Raw genomic sequence first — 23,966 nt, 5'->3', positions numbered from 1 at the left:
AGTATATTTCTTACTAGATAGTTGTTTAAGTTGATGTTTCTGGGAGGAGATGAGCACCAGAAATTCCCATATTGCCAATTTGCTAACATCACCCTCTTTTCTCTCTTGGCTGCTTAAATACTTATTTCTATTTCATACTTTAATTGTTGTTTAGGGTTTACATTATGTATCTATGATTTGTGATAGTCTACCTCGAATTAATGCATGACTTCTACTAAGTTATGTATAAGAACAATATATTTCCACTTACCCCACCAAACTTTGCAGAATTACTATCATATATTTCAAATCTACATATGTTATAATTCCTAATATATAGTATAGTAGTATTATATTTGCATTAAACAATCTGTTGTCCTTTTACAAAGAATATCTCCAGGGCAGCCCCGGTGGCTCAGTGGTTTAGCTCCGCCTTCGGCCCAGGGCATGATCCTGGAGACCCAAGATTGAGTCCCACGTCAGGTCCCTGCATGGAGCCTGCTTCTCCCTCTGCCTGTGTCTCTGCCTCTCTCTCTCTCCCTGTGTCTCTCATGAATAAATAAATAAAATCTTTAAAAAAGAAAAAAATATCTCCAGTGTTCTTCATTATATGCTGTAGCACTAAGTTTCTATCTGGTGTCATTGCTGTTCAGTCTGAAATTTTCCCTTAGCATTTCTTGCAGGATAGTTCTGTTTGTAATAAACTCTCTCAGTTTTGTTTTGTATTTTTTATTATTGTTAATTCTCCAAATATATGCTGAGCACAAAATATGAGCAAGGCACTAAATAATTGTCTAATGTCTTCGTAAGGAAAGCGGTTGTTTTGATATTGTTTTGAAATTCTATTTTAAAACACTTTGCTTTTAGTATAGACTGAAAAATAAGCAGCAGCAATGCCAGCTGAGAAACTGAAATTCAAGTAATTTCATGGAAAGGAAAAGTGATTCATCCAAAGAAATCTGAGTTAACAACAACAAAACTTAGTTCATTAACATTATCACTATCTGTACACTTAAACTTTATGATTTAGAATTAGAACAGTTGTTTTAACAAGTTATTTTCAAAAAGAAGCTGTAAACAGTTACTGATTTAAGGCCACAATGGCAAATAATTGGTTCAATAATTTTAGGATTATTGACATTTCTACGTAAATAAGAGATAAGCAGTAATTTCAAAGTGTGTGTGTGTGTGAGAGACAGAGAGACAGAGAGAGAGACAGAGACAGCAAGAGAGAGAGAGACTACTAAAATATGGAAGAGGCAAAAGAATATGCCTATAGCACCTTATTTTTAGGTTAGGAAAGTTGTGTTGTTGTTTTTAATGACCAGGTTTTTATAAATGTTTGGGTTTTTTTAAACTGTTTTTTTTTTTTTTTTAATTTTTATTTATTTATTATAGTCACAGAGAGAGAAAGAGAGGCAGAGACACAGGCAGAGGGAGAAGCAGGCTCCATGCACCGGGAGCCCGACATGGGATTCGATCCCGGGTCTCCAGGATCGCGCCCTGGGCCAAAGGCAGGCGCCAAACCGCTGCGCCACCCAGGGATCCCAAATGTTTGGGTTTTGTCCCCTCCTACTCACTATAGAAAGTAGAAAAGCATATAAGAGTCATAGTAATCACTACCAATCTTTTTGGCTTACTCAGTTCATTCGTTCTTTTCTTTTTAAAGATTTTATTTATTTATTCATGACAGACACGAGAGAGAGAGAGAGAGAGAGAGAGAGAGAGAGAGAGAGAGAGAGGCAGAGACACAGGCAGAGGGAGAAGCAGGCTCCATGCAGGGAGCCTGATGTGGGACTCGATACCGGGTCCCTGGGATCAGGACCTGAGCAGAAGGCAGATGCTCAACCACCGAGCCACTCAGGCGTCCCTAATCAGTTCTTTCTTAAGGCATAAAGCCAAATCTGACAGTATCTGCTACTTTATCTTGTCAGGTATATTTTAGTTTGAAGTAAAACATGAAAGGTTTATGATGCAGAAGTTTTATGGTACATCATCCCAAGAATTCTGGCTGCTTGCCACTACACAGAGTTTTAGGGATTGGAAGTAACTGGCTTAGACACATATTCATTCATTCATTCATTCATTCATTCACAATCGAGTCTAGTTTTAGAAGTATCTTTGTAATTTCTTTTCTCATTTTTATGACCATCCAATTATCCATTACATTATTATCATTATTTTTTGAACCATGTATGTTGAAATTCTGATTTAAATTTATGTACAAGGATTGAGTATTGAACTGGATGTACCCTCTCACATAGGGATAAATTATGCCACATAGGAATCGAAAACAGAACTAACCCAGAGAGTGATTTTTGACATCTGATTTTTTTCTAGAGGTTTCTTTAGTCCTGGTCTTTGGAGAGAAGTCAGAACAACTCAGGACAGCTGGGGGATATGGCAATTTTATAATGAGTAAATTCAAATTTTATATTGAGTATCCAAGCTGATCACTTGTTAGTGGGAACTTCTGAAAAATCAGATCATGTTCATCAATCAACATTTAACAAGCGTCTCCTTTGTTGCCTGACACTGTTGCAAATACTGTGAGAAACATAAAAATCTGTAAGACGAATAGAGGACCCACATCCTGTTGGAAAAGAAATACAATTGTCAAGAACAATCAAATGCTAAATGTTGTAGTGATATACTAATCATAGGTTCCATAAAGAGACTCTGTGGATTGGAAAAATTAATGAGGTTTCACCAAAGGAAATAGGGAATCACTTGAAAGCTTATTAACCTTGGTTCTAATCTGGATGGGATGACTATGAAGCAAAAACAACCAACCACCCAGATTTGTTTGTAGAAATGACTTAGAAAACCTAAGGAATGAGTGGCGTTAGCCTCAATTTGAAGGAGAGATGTTCAACAGATTAAATTCTGGCCTGTGCTGAGCTATTGCACTAGTTTTCTATTGCTGCATAACAAATTACTACAAATTTACCGGCTTACAACAGCACATATTTATTAGCCTATAGTTTCTCTGGGTCAGGAGTCTGGGCACAGCTTCCCCCTGTTCAGAGATTCAAAGGGCTGCAATCAAGATGTTGATTAGGCTGCATTCTTGCCTGGGGGCTCAAAGGGAAGTATCTGCTTCCAAATTCAATTAAACTCATGGCTGAATTCTATCCTTGGGGCTTTGTGACTTTGGGGGTTGTCATTGGTTGTGGGCTGGAGGTCCAAGAGGACACCCAAATTTCCTGCAATGTGAACCTTTCCACAAGCAGTCACAATAGGACCGTTTGCTTCAAGGCCAGCAGGTCTTGGTCTTGGTCTTGGTCTGCTAAGAGATCATATGATCTTAGTGATTCATCTGTGTATCTATCTGTGTGCCACAGGTCTCCTGAGATACAGATAGACAGACAATAGCTAGCTGACTAACCTAGTCATGGGATAACATCCTAACGCTTTTGGCATGTATTTTTTGGTTAAAACCAACTCACAGGTCCTTCCTGTATTCCAAAAGAGGAAAACTCATTAGCTGTCACTTTAGGGTGTGTCCACCTACTATTAAATATGAAATAATATATTTCTATCATATTTTATTGTGCTAATTAAGAACTCAACACTTTAGTTGGTGATCTTAAATAATCTCTTTCTCCTCCCTAAATCTCAATGTTGAAAGACAGTTCAACATGTGTCTCCTCACACTTCTGCACATCTTCTGAGTAAGGCATTTGTTCTGTTTGCACAGATGTTTGTATAGCTAATGTCTCCCCTCCAGGGCAGATGACAGATTTGCTTCTTGACCATGGTGATAAGATAATTTTTCCTTCCTGGAAAACATTAGGCAGGTTTGTTAGTATCGTCACTGTAAGATTGAGAAATTCCTAAACTCAAGATTCCTTGGCTATGACACAAATCCACTGCATGTGCAGCATCCACCAGAGTACATCACCCTGATGAGACTTGGGAAGCAATGGGAATCAATTTGGACATGAAGTTCATATTGCCTGCTGTGCCCTGGATACTAAAGTGCTTTGTCTCAGACACAGGGGTCTTGTGTCTTTGCCAGCATCTATGAAACTTTGGGCAGGCTAATGCTTTAATGCTTGTAAGCAGGGCAAAATCTTAAACCCTTCACAATTCTTGGCACTCGTTTTTCCTCTACGTGATTTAAGAGATTAGGGTGAGGTTATTTCTAAAATTCTTTTCTTTTCTTTCTTTCTTTCTTTCTTTCTTTCTTTCTTTCTTTCTTTCTTTCTTTCTTTCTTAGCAACTTCATACTTCTTTTTTTAAAGTTTATTTGTTTATTTTTTAGTAATCACTACACTTAACATGGGGCTCAAACTCATGATCCTGAGATCAAGAGTCACATGCTCTACTGACTGAGCCAGCCAGGTGCACCCAAGATTCTTTTCATGTTTAATCTTTGATATTTGGATACTCTAATTGGTTCTGTCATTTTCATCATTGTCATGGAAGAACTCAACCATTTTTGTATTTGATTTCCTTAATGAGGTGTTTAACTAAACACTCCACAATAGTCTGAAGATAGTCAAGATTATTTAAAGCCACCTTTTGCAAATAAGGAAATTAAATTTATTTTAATTTACTGGTACTGATGTGATGTATTGACCATTTGGGAAAAAAATCTGTTAGCATACTGTTTGATTGGGAATCAGGTATTTATCCCTTAGCTCATGTCTTTGTTTTAGTTTTTTGTTTATGGCAATGTTCCCAAATTGCCATGAACAAAATTCCATCCTCTGTGCTTTTTGTAAAGTCATGTTTAAATAGAAGTCACTGAAATATCCTACATCCTGTATTTTGTTCAAACTTTTCCTCTCTCACATTTTCAAACGTTAAATTGTCTGTTGTTAATTAGCATTTCTTAATTGATCTTTTTTGTTTATTATGAAAAAAATGCTTTGGCAGGAGATCGAATTGCAGTGAACCATAGAACAGGGTTGGGAGCCTGAGAAGGCATCCTGAAATAAACTCATACCGGCAGACAAAGTACATAGATATGGCAAATAGGTGTTCCACAAAGCTTATGTACCTTGCCCAAGTTCAAACAATTCTTAAGTGCTGTCAGAACTTTATCCTAAAGATAAATAACTTCTCAGTGGATTGGGAATTTTTTTTCAGTGAAGAGTCACACAAGAGACAGAAAAAAAAAATCTTGTGTTGAATTTATAAAAATGAACCTTAAATTTTAAGAAATCTATTACATTTCCACTCATCATTAATTTGGAACAATGAACAAAATAAGAAATCATCAAAGAAAGATAGGTAAGATTGAACAGAGAGGGACAGAGACCAAGAGCTATAAGATTCTTTGAGGACACCCCCCTCTTTCTTGCATCTCACCTTCCTGCTCTGTCAGGTTAGTTCTAGAAGCATTTAGCATGCCATCATTCGTTTTGTGATTGAAAGCCCTCTCTTGACTACACATTCCTCTTGAAATACCTCCCCATCTCTCTGCTTCCCTTGCCAGGAAAAAGTCTCCAAAGAGTTGCCTATGCCTATAGTTCTTTATTTCTTCTTTCATCTCACTTCAGTCAGGTTTCCTGCCCTGTATCCACAAAAACTGCCTTTGCCCAAGTCATCAGGGATGCCTGTGTTGTCTTCTTCAACACATATTTCTGGTTCTTATCTTACTATACCTCTCACTGTCATCTAACAAAGGTGATGATCTTTTCCTTCAAAAAACACTAAAACACTTCTCTCTATAACATCATTCTTGACCGATTGGCCTCCTCTGTCATTGGCCTCTGTTTCTCAGTCTTTCCCTGGCTTCTCCTGGATGAAGCTAGGGGAGAAGGTTTTATTCCTAAAGGAGAAAATGAACTGAGGAAGAGAAAAAGATGAGTTTCAGGAGATCCAACACAAATGAGAGGGAAGGGAAATCCCCTGGAAGAGGAGTAAGGGAGATATTATAATGATGGCTGGGCAGCAGGCCCAGAGATAAAGCAGTCCAGATTGGATCAGGAGGGCAGAGCACAGCAAGAAGATGAATGGTAGAATGTGCTTCTGCCAAGAAGTTGAGTGTGATAGGCACGTAGAAATCCAGGTTAATTAAAAAGAGGTGGTTATTGAATATAGGTAAAATGAAAGTTATATGAAAAGAAAGAGAGCATCATAGCTAAGGTATAGATAGTATTTATACTTATAATAATGTAAATACTGAGTATTTATTTGAAATTGTTTTATGTCTGTAGGAAGGATGAAAGAAACAGAAAACTGCTTGGGGGACAGGGAATTAATTCTCATGTTCTACAGAGGATATTCATTAAAAAGTGGCTAAAACTGAAAAATTACCAAGTAGCATTATAAATATGTTATTTAGAGATGGGAGTTAAATGCCAAATGAGAAAGCCAAAATAGTTGGAAATGGTTGCCTCTGTGGAAGAAAATGGAGGGGTCAAGTGGGTACTGCTTTTTGTAATAAACCACAAAGAAATATTTGGAATTAAGCATACATGTTAAAAAAGAATGAAATTAGGCAGAAGAGAGGTTAAACAATGTCATTAAAATGAATAATCAACACTGGTTTCAGTGTTGATGCTAAAACCCTCGCTTAAATGTGGGAGAGTTTTATAAAGAATTGGTAGGAAGGTGGAGGGCTTTTTATTCAATTAATCTTTATAAAAATAATTCTGTCACTTGATACAATCTTAGGTGATGATGTGACCATAGGCAGACCAAACTGGAAGCACAGAATACCTGGGTCATGGTCAGTGATGGTGAGAATCACAGCTTTCAGGGCTATTCACATTCATCTCTTGGTGGTAAACTCAGAGACCACATTCTTAGTCTAATATGGTTTATATTAAGCATGTATTATGTGTTATAGCCAAGCTTGTAAGAAAATTCTATTTTACTAAAAGCCTTTGAGGAAAATCATTCTTTCTCTGAAGAACTCTGTATTCATAGTTCTCATGTTACAGAATTCATTTTTAATGAGGAAAAAGTCATCAAGCAGAGGTGACCTATTAAAGTTAAAACACACCTAGAAAACTAGGATTATTTTAGAAATGTTGTTACAGGGGGTATCTGGGTGATTCAGTCGGTTAAGCCTCTGACTTCAGTTCAGGTCATGATCTCAGGGTCCTGGGATCAAGCCCTGGTTGGTCTCCCCTCACAGTTGGGAGTCTGCTTCTACCTCTCCTTTATCTCCCCCCCCCCCCGCTTATGTTCTCTCTCTCTCAAATAAATAAGTAAAATTTTAAGGGGCGCCTGGGTGGCTCAGTTGGTTGAGGATCTGCGTTTGGCTCAAGTCATGATCCCAGGGTCTTAGGATTGAGTCCCATATCAAGCTCCCAGCTCAGCGAGGAGTTCGCTTCTTCTCTGTCCCCCACCCCACTCCTGCTCTTTATCTCTCAAATTAATTAATTAATTAATTAAATTAAAAAGAAATGTTGTTACAGGATGATAGTAGCACATACCCAAGATTGTAAGTCCACAGACTTAGATTTAAATAAAACTCTTCAGTTAAAATTCCAAAATTTAAAGAAAATTCCTCTGTTAAAAAATGAAAGCGTGACAGCATATGATTTGTGATTGGCAGGAGATAATTTTCCTATAGCCTGTATATGTCTGTGGGGTTGAGCTCTGGGTTGAACTCTTTTTAAATGAACTTAGATGGGGAAAACTATTCTATGGAAAGAGTCTTGCCTGGTTGAGTTTCTGCAGAGCTGAGATCTGATAAGGGCTAGACATCCATTTCCAAAATGGTTCTTTTCCTTCGTTGCATCCTAGGAACCTTCTGACTGTGCTCCTTTAAGAGACTTAAAACATGACTCTTTGAGGAAATGCCCTTGTTTTCCAGCCAGTCTTGCCAACCCTTCCCTTGGAAGAGGGAGAGCAGCAATCGAACTTGTAGAGTGGGTTGGATGGTGTCCCCCCAGAAGATATGTCGACTTGGAACCCGTGAATGTGATTTTATTTGGAAAATGTGTCTTTGGAATTATAGCTAAGTTAAGCATTTCCAGAAGAGATCATCCTGGATTCGAGTGGGCCTAAATCCAATGAGAAGTATTCTTGCAGGAGAAGAGAAAGGGAGGAGAAGGGAAGAAGGTCATGTGAAGACAGAGGCAGAGGATGGAGTGATGCACATACAAGACAGGAACACCCAGGATTGCCAGCAGCTCCCAGAAGCTAGAAGAGAGGCATGGAACAGATGTTCCCACAGTGCCTCCAGAAGGAACTAACCCTGCTGAGACCTTGATTTCAGACGTCTGCCCTCCAGAACTGTGAAAAAATAAATTTTCGTTGTATAAAGGCACCCAGTCTGTGGTAGTTTTTAATGATAGCCCCAGGAAACGAATGCACAGCTGCTCCAGTTTGACTGTTCCCAGCAGACTACCACCTACCCCCTTACCCCCCACCCAGCTAGGTCTGCCCTCTTCCTGCTACCTGTCTAGCTCTCTTCAGGAGACAGGGAAGTCAGCCAACATGTAATACTTTTCTAAATACTCACGTGCTACAAAAAAGCTTTGTATTTTTTTAAGCATTTCTCCCAATTTGACAAAGGTTATTAATTTAACAAACATCTGGTGAAGAGATGGCTTAATCTGCAGAAAAAGCCAGATCTCAGGGAAGCTGCAGTAAGGCAACGGGTGTCTGAAATCATAGGAAGATCAGTGATGCCCATTCAGCTAATAGTCGTCGTGGATCTAAGATGTACCAGGCACCAGGGAGACCACGAGGCTGAGTCGGATGTCATTTCTGCCTTCAGGGTTATTAAGTCTTGTAAAGGAGGGAAGACATAATTTGAAACAACCTTCAGAGCAGAAAAGGCTTGATGTTATCAAGGACAAATAAGGTTCTGTGGGAAAAGTTTTTTTTTTTTTTTTTTTTTTTAATGTAGCCAGTGCAAGACTGCTTTATAAAAGGTTTTTGTTTTTGTTGTTTTGTGTGTATCCATTTTTTTTTTTTTTAAACTAAGTTGATTCTTTAAGACCCAGGTCAATCATCATTCCTACTGGGAAGACTTCTCTGACCATCCAGTCTTCTGTGATCTGAGACTTTAAGGTTTCCCTATTTCAGCAATTAGGACATTTAATCATGAAGGTTTGTTTCCACATCTTACTTCTCTCACTTGACTGTGACCAGATTTCGAGTGTGTGCATGTGGCTACTTTTTATAGCACAGTGCTGGGCACATAATTGCTATACTAACAAATAAACGAATGCTTGCTGTTAGAGATGGTTGGAGGACAGGCAGCCCAAAGAGAAGCAATGGCATGAAGAGAGGCACAGAGTAAGAGGTAAAAAGGTGTCTACGTTGAACAATGTCTTCTTTACAATTTTGCCAGAGGCTGATTTCACTTATACATGTATGTCATCAAGGATGCCCTTCAGCTGCAGGTAACAGAAGTTAACCATATTGGTTTCTAAAACAGAGGGAATTTTTCCCCCCTTACCTGAGACTCTAGGTATAAGCAGCTGAGGGCTGAGTGATCAATGTCCCAGGCTTTCTTCCTCTTCTCATCCCACCATCTTCAGTAAGCAGCTTTACCTCAGGATAACTTCATGGTCATAGTCTAGCTTCATATCTGTGTTCTAGGCAGGACAAAGAAGCAAAAAGAAGGAAGAATCATGCTCATGTCAGGAAAATAAAACTTTCTTGGAGATCTCCAATAGATGTCTATGTGCCATCGATCAAAACTGTATGTAGCTAGCTGTAAGGGAGGCTGAGAATGCTTATCTTTTAGCAGGACTCTTTGTTTTCATAAATCTTTTTTTTGTTTTTGAGATTTTATTTATTCATGAGAGACACACAGAGAGAAGCAGAGGCATAGGCAGAGGGAGAAGCAGGCTCCCTGCAAAGAATCTTATGTGGGACTCAATCCCAGGATCCTGGGATCATGGCCTGAGCTAAAGGCAGATGCTCAACCACTGAACCACCAGGTGCCCCTATTTTCATAAATCCTATTGGAAAATTGGTTGTGGAAAATGAACATTGGATAGGATTAGCACAGTCTCCTATGACATGGATGGAAAGCAGAGAAGGAATCTCATTATTGCCTAGGGTTCACTGTAAGAGGCGACGCTTAAGCATCTTGACCCATCCCAGTTCAGGAGACCATTTACCACTGGCTCTCAAATCCACTGGCCTCACATCGCCCACTAGGGCTGCTTTTTTCTCAGTATCATGCATAATGGAATAGAGTCTTTGTGTTCCTTTTAAGGAGGTTTCTTCAAAACTCCCACAGTCCTGAACAGGAAAACAGCCTACAGACCAAAGATGGAGGAAAGGACATAATTCCATGCACACTAAGTTTCTGCAGTCTGTCATGTGGGTCACTATGTAACCATTGACATTTCTGAGGGCCACCAAGATTCCTCTGACTTTTTGGTTTATGTTTAGTATTTCTAAATTCGGACAATTTGAGACTTTTTGCACAAAGAATTTTGTTTGTGACACTGAAAATTATTTTATTAATGGACTATGGACAAATCCTAAAATAATCATAGAATCCTGAAAAATGTCACAGATAATTAGCCATATTACCCATCATACATATGGATTCTTGCCCTTGGATTCTGTTATTCTTTACTAATTGTATTTTCTGTATCTCCAGACGCTATTTATGACCCTCTGAACCCTCCTAAGCCAGAAATCTATTCACAGCAAGAATGCTGTAAAAACATGGTTCATTTTATTTCTCCTACAAGTGATGTGCCTCCTGGAATGATGCTATAGCATCATGAAAGCTCATCAAAATAATTGTAAAATGTGTATCAAATTATGTTTTGAACAACATTGAGCACCATAGTTAACAATAATGTTACATACAATTGCTCCCTAATTCTGTTTTTTTAATTTGTGCTATAGATTTTCTTGTAAGATACTGTTCAGTATATATTTTGGGGTCACCCTGTGAAGATATAGCAGGAAAGAAGCCATCTGGAAGCTGACACCAGAATTGGCCAACACCTTGATCTCAGACCTCCAGCCTCTAGAACTGTGAGAAAATAAATTTCTGTTGTTTAGGCCACCCAGTCTATGTATTTTGTTATGGCAGCCTGAGATGACTAAATAGGAAAATCTGTCCTTGAAGTATCCTAGTAAGTTTTGCTTTAAATGTAATTGCAAGAGGGGTGTCTATGTGATGTGTCAGTTAAGCATCCAACTCTTGGTTTCAGCTGGGGTCCTGATCTCAGGGTTGTAAGATTGAGCCCTCATTGGGCTCCATGCTCACTGTGGAGTCTGCTTGGGATTCTTTCTCCCTCTCTCTCTGTCCTTCCCCCCAGCTTTCTCTTTTTCTCAAATAAATAAATCTTTAATTGCCAGGAAAAAAAATCATATAGCCATGGCTAGCTTCATGGAAAGCTGGGAAAGTATATGGCCAAATGCAATGAGAAGCACTACTGGCTTATTTCAGTCATGACTGATCATGTTGTCTGGATGCATCATTACTCCTAACAAATCTTCTGTTGACGGGGAAGGAGGGTAGTACCTATCAGATAGGGGAATGACCTTTCTGCCACAGAGCCTGGAACAATTAGAGAAATTTACACAGAAATTATATCCAAGAAAAAAAAAAAGAAATTATATCCAAGGAAATATATTGATAGCAGTGACCTTCACATATCTTCAGAATTAGAGAAGCAAACAGATAATTGTGGAATTACAGAGATGATAATATGGAGCAGATAAGACTTATGTGCTGGAGGATCTTGCCAAGCCTCAAACCTGTGAATTCCAACCATATGCATATAGTTTATCCTGCATTCTCAGTGAGTGCTGCATCCGTACAGTCAGTAGAATGAGCCAGAATCCTGAGAGCATTCTTGGCCTCTCTGTCACCCCCACCACATCTAGTCAGTCACCAAATTATGATGATTCTATTTCTAATATCCTTTGTATATATCTTTTTCTTTCCCCAAACTACTTATATTATCTTGAATACAGGCCTTCCTTCCATCTCTGGATAAGAGGCTTCTCATGTCCCGTGTTTTCCCCTGTAGTATGACTTCCATGTTGTAGCCAATGTATAACATGAAGCTGGTTATCCCCATTTACCATTTTTCCATTGTCCCTCAAGACCTTCTGGATAAGGCCCAATGTCCCTTAGAATTTGACCCCAGTTGGTTTTCCCTGTCTCATCTACTCCACCACTGTTTGTCCAGCCATGCAAATCTACTTGCAGTTGCCGCAGTGTCCAGCTCTCTCATACTCCAGCCTTAGCATATGCTACTCCCTCTTGACACTGAATACAATCACTCAGCTTCTTCACTTGGTAAACTCCTACAATTTATTCTTCAAGATTTATCTCCTGTGTCATCTGATCCTTTAGACTGAGTTAGATCTCTTTATTCTCTGTTTATCTTTTTTTTGCTATAACTCTGTGGCAAAACCCTTAATTATAGTGAAAGGAGAGTTTTGTTGAGAACCTACTCTGTGCTATACATTAGTTTGTGTACTTTTACAGACCATCTCATTTAATCCACAAAACACCACACTGTAAGAATTGTTACAAATTCCACTCAGCACAGAATGATTCCATTAGATATGGAAAGGATAACTGTATTTGTATTATATGGGATTTTGTACAGCAAAGGGCTATAACAATGTTTTCCCCAATATCATATATTAGTAATCACCATTTGCTTCTTTTCAAATCAGAAGTTGTGACGTATCTCCAGCATAATTTCTGCAGACTGCTATAACAACAATTGATGGTTACCTCCTCCAAGACTATTTTAAAAATTGTTTTAAAAGATTTATTCCTTTATTGTAGAGAAAGAGAGAGAGTGTGCATGCATGCATGAGCTGGGGGAGGGAGGGAGGGAGAGAGAGAGAGAGAGAATCTCAAGCCTACTCCACCAAGCATGGAGCCTAAAGGAGGACTTAATGCCATGACCCTGAGATCACAACTCAGCTGAAATCAAGAGTTGGATGCTCAACTGACTGAGCCACCTAGGCGCCCCTTCCAAGGATATTTATTTATTTATTTATTTTTTTTTTTTTAAAGCAGTTTGATTTTTATCTTTTTTTTTTTTTAATTTATTTATGATAGTCACAGAGAGAGAGAGAGAGAGAGAGGCAGAGACACAGGCAGAGGGAGAAGCAGGCTCCATGCACCGGGAGCCCGACGTGGGATTCGATCCCGGGTCTCCAGGATCGCGCCCTGGGCCAAAGGCAGGCGCCAAACCGCTGCGCCACCCAGGGATCCCATCCAAGGATATTTAAATTGATCTTCGTATATCAAAGGACCTCCTCCCCAACCCCTTATTGGCTGCTGAACTTTATCATTAGTTATGTCCATCAGGTGTTTGAAGGTGCTCACTTACCATAAAATGTGCATTTTAACATTTGTTATGAAAGTTGGTTGTAGCATCTTGCAGCATCTCTAACACTGTCAATTTGTTTGCCATTCATCAGCCATTAAGAATTCACAGTAGTCAACAAAACATGAAATAATAGCAGAAACAAAGATCATGTCAGAGTAAACAGATCAGTTGGCTGGGAGCATATGATATTGCTCAGTCTGTGTGTTGGTTGATGAGTCATGAGAAAAATATATATTAATTTTACTGTTCAATGGAGTAATAAATACATTCTTCTCTTAAAAAATATAAAACTTTTTTCTAAGACCGACAGCCTCTAAGAAACCAGCACTCTACAGGACAGAACTAGACAAGGGGTATTGTGCTTACAGGAGATATAACTGATCAGAGAGACTGAGAAATGGCCCAAATCCTCTTTCCTAGGATCAGTTAGAATTTGAACCCAAGTCTGCCTTGCATTTGGTAGGTGTTCTTTTCACAGTACCATTCACCCTCTCTGTAGCACTTGCCACATGCTATTGTGATTATTTTTAATTAATTAATTAATTAGAATTGGGGGAGCAGAGGGAGAGGGACAAGCAGACTCCCTGCTGAAGACAGAGCCTGACGCAGGGCTGGATCCCATGACCCCAAGATCATGACCTGAGCTGAAATCAAGAGTCAACGCTTAACCAACTGAGCCACTCAGCTGCTCCTCATTACTTTTTTTTTTTAACTGTCTCCTTTTTGAAGTTGAGGAAATCCTGAATGTCACCATTTTCATAGCAACCAAAAGGTAGTGTTAAACATCTGACCACTTGATTTGTTAAAATTTGTTATTATACATCATGATCATACTGTGCATATGTTTTATTATTACAGAATTAGAAAGACTGCCTCCAGCTAGTCCAGGAAGTAGGATCACAGCTGAGAGGAGCCAAAGAGAGTTTCTGAACAAGTCCAGGAAAACACTATTGTATTTTGGGCTACATGACTGCTGAATTGTCAGTTATACTTTTCAGTTGCACTGCTGCTACATTGAAGCAGTATAACCTAGAGGATGTAATCATAATTGACCTTCAATTAATTTATTAATTTATCTCCAATTGCTCCATTAAATTTATTCTTTGGAGTGACTTCCTTTCCCTGAGTGAAACTGTGATTGCATTAAAATATTTCTGGCTATTCATAGGTAAAACAGTCCAGAAATCAAATGTCCACTTCCATTTAATAGTACAGATTCCAAACTGAACTTAAAATTGAGGGTTCTCTTCTCTCTTGCTAGGGTTTGTTTCGGGCAGGAAGCCTAAAGTAAAGTAGAGGTACAGAGTTGGCTTATTTTATCTTTGCTCATATCATGCCTATCCCTTTCCATTATTTAGCTATCTCACTGGGGTTTTGGAATCCTGGGGAATTGAGGCAGGGTGATGGAAGAGAAGTAAAGGATAAAAGTACTTATGTGACCAAAACCCTTAAGGATGGGCTTCTAAGTCTCTGGGACAGCAGTTATTTCTCTTCCTCAAAGCATTTAAAAAAAATAGTTTTATTGATATATAATTCACATACCAATTGCTAGCCAACAAAAAGAAACAAACTGCCGGCACATGGGACAACATAGATGGATCTCAGAAATACTATGATGAGAAAAAACATTATGCTGAATGAAAGAAGTCAGATATAAAAGGGGACATATGTGTAATTCAATTTATATGATATTCAAGAACAGGCAAAACTAAACTTTAGCGATGGAAATCAGATCTCATTGATTGCTTGTAGCAGAGATGGGGTAGATTGACTGCAAAGCAGTGGGGGTGGGTCATGGATTTTTTTTGAGGGGTGGAAAACTCTTCTGTTTCTTGATCTGGTCAAGGTTACATGGCTATACATGTGTCAAAAGTCACAAAATTGTATACTAAAATCTTTGTATTTTACTGTATGTAGATTATATGATAATAAAAATTATTTTTTAATTAAGAAAAAATAGAATTCATATAACCTAAAATTCATCACTTAGGAGTGATTTTTAGTATATTCTAGAGTTGTGCAAATATCATGTTTAAACAGCTCCAGAAAATTTTCATCAGCCCAGAAAGAAAGTCCATGGGACAGCACAGATTGCTCAGAAGTAAACCCACACATATACAGTCAACTAATTTTCTACAAAGGTGCCAAGAATATTCAGTGGAGAAAGGAGAGTCTCTTCAACAGTGGCATTGAGAAAACTAAATATCCACATGCAAAAGAGTGAAACTGGACCCTTATCTTATGCCATATACAAAAACAACCCAAAATGGATTAAAGACTTAAACACGAGACCTGAAACTGTAAAACTCCTAGAAGAAAGCATAGAGGAAAAGCTCCTTGACACTGGTTTTGGTGATGCTTTTTTGGCTCTGACACCAAAAACACAGGGAACAAAAGCAAAAATAAACAAATGATATCTACATCAAACTAAAAGGAAACACAGGAAATTAACCAGCAAAATGAAAAGGCAACTTATGAAATGGGTGAAAATACTTGCAAACTATGTATCCAATAACTCTGTATCCAAAATATATAAGCGAACTTACAACTCAATAGCAACACACACACACACCCACACACAGACACACAATTAAAAAATAGGCAAAGGACCTAAATAGATATTTTCCAAAGAAGACATACAAATGTCCAATAGGCATATGAAAAGATGCTCAACATCATTAATCATCAGAGAAATGCAAACCAAAAGCACAATGAATATCATCTTACACCTGTTAGAATAGCTTTTATCTAAATGATAAAAGATAACAAATGTTGGAAAGGATGTGGAGAAAAGGGAACTTCTGTGCACTGTTGGTGGGAATGCAAATTGGTACAGCCCTTACGGAAAACAGTATGGAGATTTCTCAGAAAATTAAAAATAGAACTACTATATTGTTCAGCAATCCCTTTTTGGGGTATATATCCAAACAGAATGACATCACCATCTCGAAGAATAGCTGCACTCCCACATTCATTGCAGCATTATTCACAGTAGCCAAGTTATGGAAACAACTGAGATGTCTGTGGATGAATGGATAAAGAAATAATATATCTAATGGAACATTATTGGGCAGCCCGGGGGTCTCGGCGGTTTAGCGCTGCCTTCAGCCCAGGGCCTGATCCTGGAGACCCGGGATCGAGTCCCACATTGGGCTCACTGCATGGAGCCTGCTTCTCCCTCTGCCTGTGTCTCTGCGCCTCTCTCTCTCTCTCTCTCTCTCTCTCTCTCTGTCTCTCATGAATAAATAAATGGAATCTTTTAAAAAAAAATTCTCTCTCTCTCTCTCTCAAAAAAAAAAAAAAAAAAAAGGAACATTATTTAGCCAAAAAAGGGAAGGAAATTCTATTTGCAACAACACGTATGAATCTGGAGGCCATTATGCTGAGTGTAATAAGCCTGACAGAGAAAGACAAATACTGTGTGGTATACTTAATATGTGGAATCTAAAAAATAAATAACAAAAAAAGGTGAACTCATAGACAGTAGAATAGTGGTTGCCAGGAGCTAAGGGAGGGGGAAATGGTGAAATATTGATCAGAGGGTACAAACTTTCAATTATAAAATGAAGTTCTGAGGATCTAATGTACAGCACAGTCGCTATAGTTAATACAACTATATTGTCAATTTGAAATTTGCTCAGAAAATATACCCTAAGAGTACTTATCAAAAAAAAAAAATAACAATGGTAGGTGATGGGTGTGTTAGCTTGATTGCAGTAATCATTTCCCAATGTATACAAATATATATAAAATTATCATGTACATTTTAAATATATGATAATTTTGTCATTTATACTTCAATAACGGTGGAAAAAATCGAAATAAAATGTATTTGAAAGGAAAAGAAAAAAGAATATAAAGTTAGGAAAAGACCAAAAAAAAAAAAAAAAAGGAAAAGAAAAAGAAACCCCATATTCTTTAGCAGCCATCCCTTATTTAACTCCTCTCAGCACCAGGCAACTAGGAATTTGGATTTTGGATAAACATTCTGGGCAAGAATAGTTTATAGGTGATGTTGAGAACTTTATATTTCAATTCCTCAGGTTGAAGGGGAGGAGGCTGGATGATTCTTAGTTTAATCACTTGATGAAGGTGGTGATGGTAAGCTCTTTCCATTACAGAGGTGAATTTTTTCATTGGCATTGAACAAATAATGAGCAAATAATCTGCAGGGTGTTAGGTAGGTGGATACCTACTCAAAATATCACCCAAAATAATTTCACCCAAAGATTTTAGCATCTATTAATAAGCATTTCCTCTACTAGTCATTTTATGGTATGTTATAGATTGAGGATTTTCTATTTTTACCATTTTTCTATATTTATTATCTGGCGTTCATCTATAAGAGTTTTTCTTGCTTCTGAAAAGTCAGGGTAGAGGTTTAACTTTTTCCCTTTAACTACCAATTTTCAGAATAAGGAGTTGGTTTGGTAATCACCTGCGTTGGTGGTAAATGAGGTTTTCCTGACTTTCTCTCTCGTTTTTCTTTCTACAGTTAGTTTCATCTATTATTATTTATAATAATTATGGGTTCAAAATTTCTCAAATTTAATATATAAGCACTTTTCAAGGTATATACTTTTGACATGACCCTATTGATAATTGAATTCTCCTTTAACTCTGGTATAAGATATCCCAGGCTAACTTTATATGCTTCCTGTCCCAAACCTGAAATCTGTAAATCTTCAAGGAGATCAGGCTCTTCTTATGAGGAATAATATGTAGAAACAAATATTTGGGCATTCATTGCATTAATTGTTCCAAGGATGTCATTGCTTTTTGTTTTTTTCATGTGTGTGTGTGCATGCATATCCATATATTTTATATATAAATATATATATTTATATGTATAATTTTTTTTCTTGTCCAAGATTCAGCCTTATTCCTCAATACATGCCCTATCTTTGGAACACTAATATAAAATGTTTTATATTTTAATTAAAAATACAGTTTAGGGATTCCTGGGTGGCTCAGTGGTTTAGCACCTCCCTTCAGCCCAGGGCATGATCCTGGAGTCCCAGGATCGAGTCCCACATCAGGCTCCCTGCATGGAGCCTGCTTCTCCCTCTGCCTGTGTCTCTGCCTCTTTCTCTCTCTCTCATGAATAAATAAATAAAATCTTTAAAAAAAATACAGTTTAAAAATATTTATTTGCCTGCATTTTCTAATTTGAAGATGGAAAAATTATACTGTGAAATCCAATCAGTTTTACATGTCACTATATCTCTAGTTAACAAAAATCAATCTCTTCCGTTGCTTCGAAATCTTCTGTGAAATATTCAAAATTGTTGTCTTTAATGGAGAAAGGATGGGAATCCCCATTAGTTTTAAACTCCATATACGTTTACAACATCCCCTAGAGTGGCTTTGCAACCTTCAAGATTGTTGCTCACTTGCTCAGCAGATGCACCTCTGTAAAGCGTTCTAGGAAACGGATGATGTGGAGAGGAAGCCTGATGCTCAGATGCTTTGGGTCTCCTGGAGCTCCCTGACCAGTTTAGTGGTTTTATTAGGTTTCCTTTGGAACACCACAGCATCTTCAGTCAAAATTGTCACCTGGAGTTCTGTACCTCCCTGCATTCAGTGCTGTGAGCCTGTCCTATTTGAGTCAGAACAACCTAGATCCATTTCTAGAACCCCCATATTTTTTATGTCAATTGTCCTGTAATGGCCTTCATCTTTAGGTGATGGTGCTTCCAACTTCTGCAAAGTATTAACATGACTCTTGTGAGAACATGCACTAGGGACGCCTGGGTGGCTCAGTGGTTGAGCGTCTGTTTTTGGCTCAGGGTGTGATCCCAGGGTCCTGGGATCAAGTCCCACATCAGGCTCCCAGCAGGGAGCCTGCTTCTCCCTCTGTCTATGTCTCTGCCTCTCTCTGCATCTCTCGTGAATAAATACAGAAAAATGCACTAAACTATTTGTATTGTGTATGAATAATCTTGGCATGTGGCCAAAACTCAAGGCTACTGAGATCCTTTGGAAGATGAATCTCCCCTATGAATCAAATCGATTACAACAAAATGACCCTTGCCCATATTTATATTAAATACTATATCATAGTGTGCTCCAAGAAACTGATGTATCACTAGTGTAGCACTTTATTCCTTTTATATTCTTGCATCTTCTTCATTCCAGACTGACATCTTTCAGTTGTTACTCCCAGTCTTTTTTTTTTTTTTTTTTAAAGATTTTATTTATTTATTCATGACAGTCACACACAGAGAGAGAGAGGAAGAGACATAGGCAGAGGGAGAAGCAGGCTCCATGCAGGGAGCCCGACGTGGGATTCGATCCCGGGTCTCCAGGATCGCGCCCTGGGCCAAAGGCAGGCGCCAAACCGCTGCGCCACCCAGGGATCCCAGTCTTTTTGTTTTTAAGTTTATTTATTTAGTAATCTCCACACCCCATGTGGTGCTCAAACCCACAACCCTGAGATCAAGATTTGCATGCTCCTCTGGCTGAGCCAGCCCTGCCCCCTGTTATTCCCAGTCTCCAGAGCAGTAGCCTGGTTCTCCTACTGGTTCATCTCCTATGATTTTATACATGTAATACCTTTATTGTTAGTTTCCTTTATATATAGATCTTCATCTATCTATTGTTGTGAATGTTGTTATACAGAAAATGTAATTTATTGTTCTAACGGATAGCCAGTTGTCTCTAAATCTTTAGTAAATCGTGTGTGTCTCTAGTGATTTGAATTATCTTCTTTATCATATATTATCATATTTATAGTCTGTTTATGAAAAATCAATTCTGTTCCATTGATCTGCTGTGCTTATTTCGCTACCAAAATCACACTGTTTCATTGATGGTAGCTATATAGCATAATAAAATCTTATTTAAAACATAAAAAAAAAAAAAAAAAAAAGGATTCAGGATTCACAGGATTCACAGACCAGAAAAGTACCATTGTCTTTGTCCCATCTGCTTTTCTTTAAATTTTGACTGTTAAAGTTTTCTGGTCACTTTTTCCTCTACAGTCTTTAACAGTGTCACAATCTGTTACTGTTCTCTTTTGGTTATTGTTTCTATATTTATGTTCAAGCATATCTTCGTCCATTCTTAACTTAATTTGATTTAATTTAAGTTTGTTTTCCTGACTGCCACTTGTGAAAATGTTGGCATCGGCTTCTTCATCGTCTCTTGTCCTCCCTAGTCTGCTGGGCGTTGCTTTATGTTTCTGCTTTTGAATTCTTCGCACCCATGCTCTGCTTCAGGCTCTGTATTCTTTGAGAACTTTTATTTCTGCCTGTAATAGCATTTTGCAGCTTCATAATAAATAGTGTCCAGTTTGTTATAAAGTAGGCATTAATACACATCCTCCACTCTTATGAGTCATCGTTTTTGATCTCTTGATACTAAAATCCAGTGGGTATTGAATGATCATGGGGTAACTGGGAACAATAAAATCAGTCATAGGAAGTGAACAGAAAGCAGTTTCCTTTCCTTGCAGTGCACTCATCTGTTGATCCCAAGGTTCTAGAAAGGATTCTGTTCTCATGGCTCTGCTGAGGTGCTCTTGAGAGGCTTCTCAGGAGCATCCATTCTCACTGGAGCCTGACACAGAAGGTCTCTCCCTGCCCTGTTCTCCCTTTTCATGTTTCATAAAAATGTTTCTGTACTTTTCTCTACCTCCTCTCCCACCTCCCACCCCTCTTCTTCCCCTGGAACCTGTTTTCTTTCCTTTTATTTTTTTTCAAGATTTTATTTATTTATTTGAGAGAGAGCGCGCGCAAGAGTAGGAGCAGGAGCAGGGGGAGGAGCAGAGGGCGAAGCAGACTCCCCTCTGAGGAGGGAGCCTGATATGGGGCTTGATCCCAGGACCTTGAGATCATGACCTGAGCCGGAGGCAGATACTTAACCAGCTGAGCCACCCAGTGCCCCCTGGAACCTGTTTTCTTTTTCCTTTTTCTGTCCAGTGTGTTATGATCAATTGTCTTTTGTTTCCAAAGAGACTTGAATTGTATCCTGAGCTGCCAAATATCTTTTTCTTAAGCTTTCAGAAACTCTCCCACCCCCGAGATCCAAGACAGAGATGCATATATTTTAATCATGAACTCACGGCAATATCTGTTACTCAAATTTAATAATACAGGTTTTTTCTCCTCTGAACTCCTTTGATTTTATAATTGTACCTTTCTGTTACATAGTAAATCTTACCTTCAAATTACATGAACAAAGTTTATCATTTGCTGTATCTTAAATAGAAAATGGTTTCAAAATTGTAATACCAATATTCTTACTAATAACAAGCCCACCAAGTGAAGTTGAAAGCTTACTTATACTAGGCCATATCCCATGTGGGATGAAAAGACAGATTACTTTTTTTTTTTTCCAAAATGACTTGGAATAATTATTTTTCTATATGGTTATTTGACCAATTTAATGTAAAGTTCAGTTCATTCATTCTACTTTGCTTTCAGTGTAGGAGGTGCTTTTTAACTGTAATTGATTTTATGAATATATAAAACCTTTACATAATTTAAAAGCTAGAAGTGTCTTATGAGGTATCCTCAGTAAAGTCTTGCTTCCATCTCATCTCCAACACCTCATTCTCTGTCTTCATGGGGAGAAAGCATAAAAATAAATATTTTTATTTTTATTCCTCTAGTAGCTGTTTTCTTTCTTCAAAATTAGGCAAATAATATATATTCTTATTTTCTCTCCTTCCTTATATCAAATTTATGGTAACTCGGCACACTGATTAGTACTTTAGCAAAATTTTAAGCTTACTCTTTTTTCTTCTTCTAAATTCCATTTTGGAAAATTTTCAAGGATATACAGCAGTAGAAAAGCTTCATCAACCACAATGTACTTTTTCACTCAGCTTCAACCATTATCAATAAATTGTCAATCCTGTTTTCTCTACTTCTCTATCCTCCCAAATTCTTTTGAAGTAAATCTCACAGGTATTGTTTCATATTTATAAATATTTCAGCATATTTCTCTGAAAGTGAAGAATTCCTTTTAAAAACATAAATAACCATAATATCATTATCATATCTAAAAATTATTGATTTTCTAATGTGATAAAATATTCAATCAGTATTCAAATTTCTAATTATAGAACTGACTCTATTTTGGATACTTTGGAGTCCCCATCTCAAGGGATCTCTTACCTGCAGGCCTTACTATGGGCAAAGGCATCTCACTTCACGGGTGGGTTAATCCTTCCACCACCAGCTACATGGAATCTGGTGATGTCTTCAGCTTCTCTTTGCTGAGGTCTGTTAGACCTCATAGACAGATTCTAAGATAACCCCACACAGGTTGTCTTGCACATGGCTTACATCACATCCACAGGAAATACCCCTGCATGTTTTTCCCTGAAAATTCTGGGGTTTTAGCTATCTAATGCCATACTTTCTCTCCCTTTCCTATCAGCTTCTAGATGGTGTTCCTCTTCCCACTTAGATTTCTCAGATGACAGTCTGGCACTAGTCCCCAGTGTTCCCCAGGCTGCGGGGACATATAACAGTCTCCCCAGGTGGTTCCTTGGAGCCCTCTTGCCAGAAATGATAAAAGAGTACCAGTTTGTACATTTCACATAAGTGAGAAGGTTTAAGAATGAGCAAAAATAAAAATTTACACAGATTTTACTACAAATTCTAAAGGTTGATATTTTTCACAGCTATCTTTGTTATCTGATGTCTGTCTTTAGTCTCAGCAGAAATTTTTATCTTAATATTCCTTTACATACTCAACCATCCAATCAGGCAATTCAAATTTAAATAAAGTGGTATCTTCACTTTCACCTCTGTGCACTGAGGTGGCCAAATCTGAAGATTGATAAATTTTACATCATCTTAAATTTTATATTCTTCAATTTAGGGTATGTGAATTTCTTCAATTTGCAAAGAGAACTCTCAGCAAACATTAAATCCCATTAGGTGGTTTTACACTTGATTTTGCTATTCAAGCAAACTTCTCTGCTTCAGGTGAGCCAAGACCCTGGCTGCAGTGTCACCAGATGCATGGGAACTTTAGTTGTCCAATCATGCACCTCATCCTCATACAGTAAGTTTCTTTCTGTTTGTGTATGTGTGTGTGTGTTTTTTTTTTAAGATTCTTTCTATCTATCTATCTATCTATCTATCTATCTATCTATCTATCTATCTATCTATGAGAAAGAGAGCACAAGTGGGGGGAGGAACAGAGGGAGAAGCAGATTCTCACTGAGTGGGGAGCCTGACCTTGGGCTCAGTCCCTGGACCCTAGGATCATGACCTGAACTGCAGGCAGATGCTTAACCGAGTGAGCCACCCAAATGTCCTACACATTGAGTTTCTGATTTCATTTTGTTAGAGTTTTCTATTTGGGTAAGAGGAGGGGCCCTCATATTACATCTTCTTTCAGCTATATGTAAATATTTATTTGTAAAAAGTTATGATTACTTTGTACAAAAATACCTCCTAAATACATTGGTTAACTGAATTCTAGATAATTGTGAGGCCTATACAGTGACAGGCTAAGCCACTGGTTGTTTCAGCTTTACTTTCTGGTGGTGTAAAGTTTACTGTTTCCACAGCATAGCATTACAAGTACTTATTAGCAATATTAGCAACTTTTTTTTCCATTCATAGACACACTCCAAAATTTGCATTTTCCGTAATGAGAATCTGTGTTACTTAGACAAGTTTTTGCCTTTGAGCAAAAGCTTTTAACAGATTACCCATAAGGCAAGAGATAAGTGCATAGAAAGAGAACTAGACCAGGACTCCAGAGACCCAG

General features: G+C 38.0%; 1 long non-coding RNA gene across 5 annotated transcripts; it reads right to left on the bottom strand.

Annotated features, from left to right (window-relative positions):
- Nucleotides 1–2,286: 2,286 nt before the first annotated feature.
- Nucleotides 2,287–22,461, bottom strand: LOC112678811 (uncharacterized). 5 transcript variants are annotated; one of them, XR_003147893.3, is made up of 4 exons: nt 22,355–22,461; nt 13,233–13,297; nt 9,356–9,494; nt 2,287–2,572 (listed from the first exon to the last, which is right to left on the bottom strand). It is a non-coding gene; the product is annotated as an uncharacterized LOC112678811 (long non-coding RNA). The 5 variants fall into 5 exon arrangements; XR_003147897.3 differs by lacking the exon at nt 2,287–2,572 and adding an exon at nt 3,570–3,761; XR_003147899.3 differs by lacking the exon at nt 2,287–2,572 and adding an exon at nt 7,600–7,718.
- Between the last annotated feature and the right edge of the window lie 1,505 nt (nt 22,462–23,966).

The sequence above is a fragment of the Canis lupus genome, chromosome 33 (genome assembly GCF_003254725.2).
Source record: "Canis lupus dingo isolate Sandy chromosome 33, ASM325472v2, whole genome shotgun sequence".
NCBI lineage: Eukaryota > Metazoa > Chordata > Mammalia > Carnivora > Canidae > Canis > Canis lupus.
This window is presented reverse-complemented; position numbering and strand designations above follow the sequence as displayed.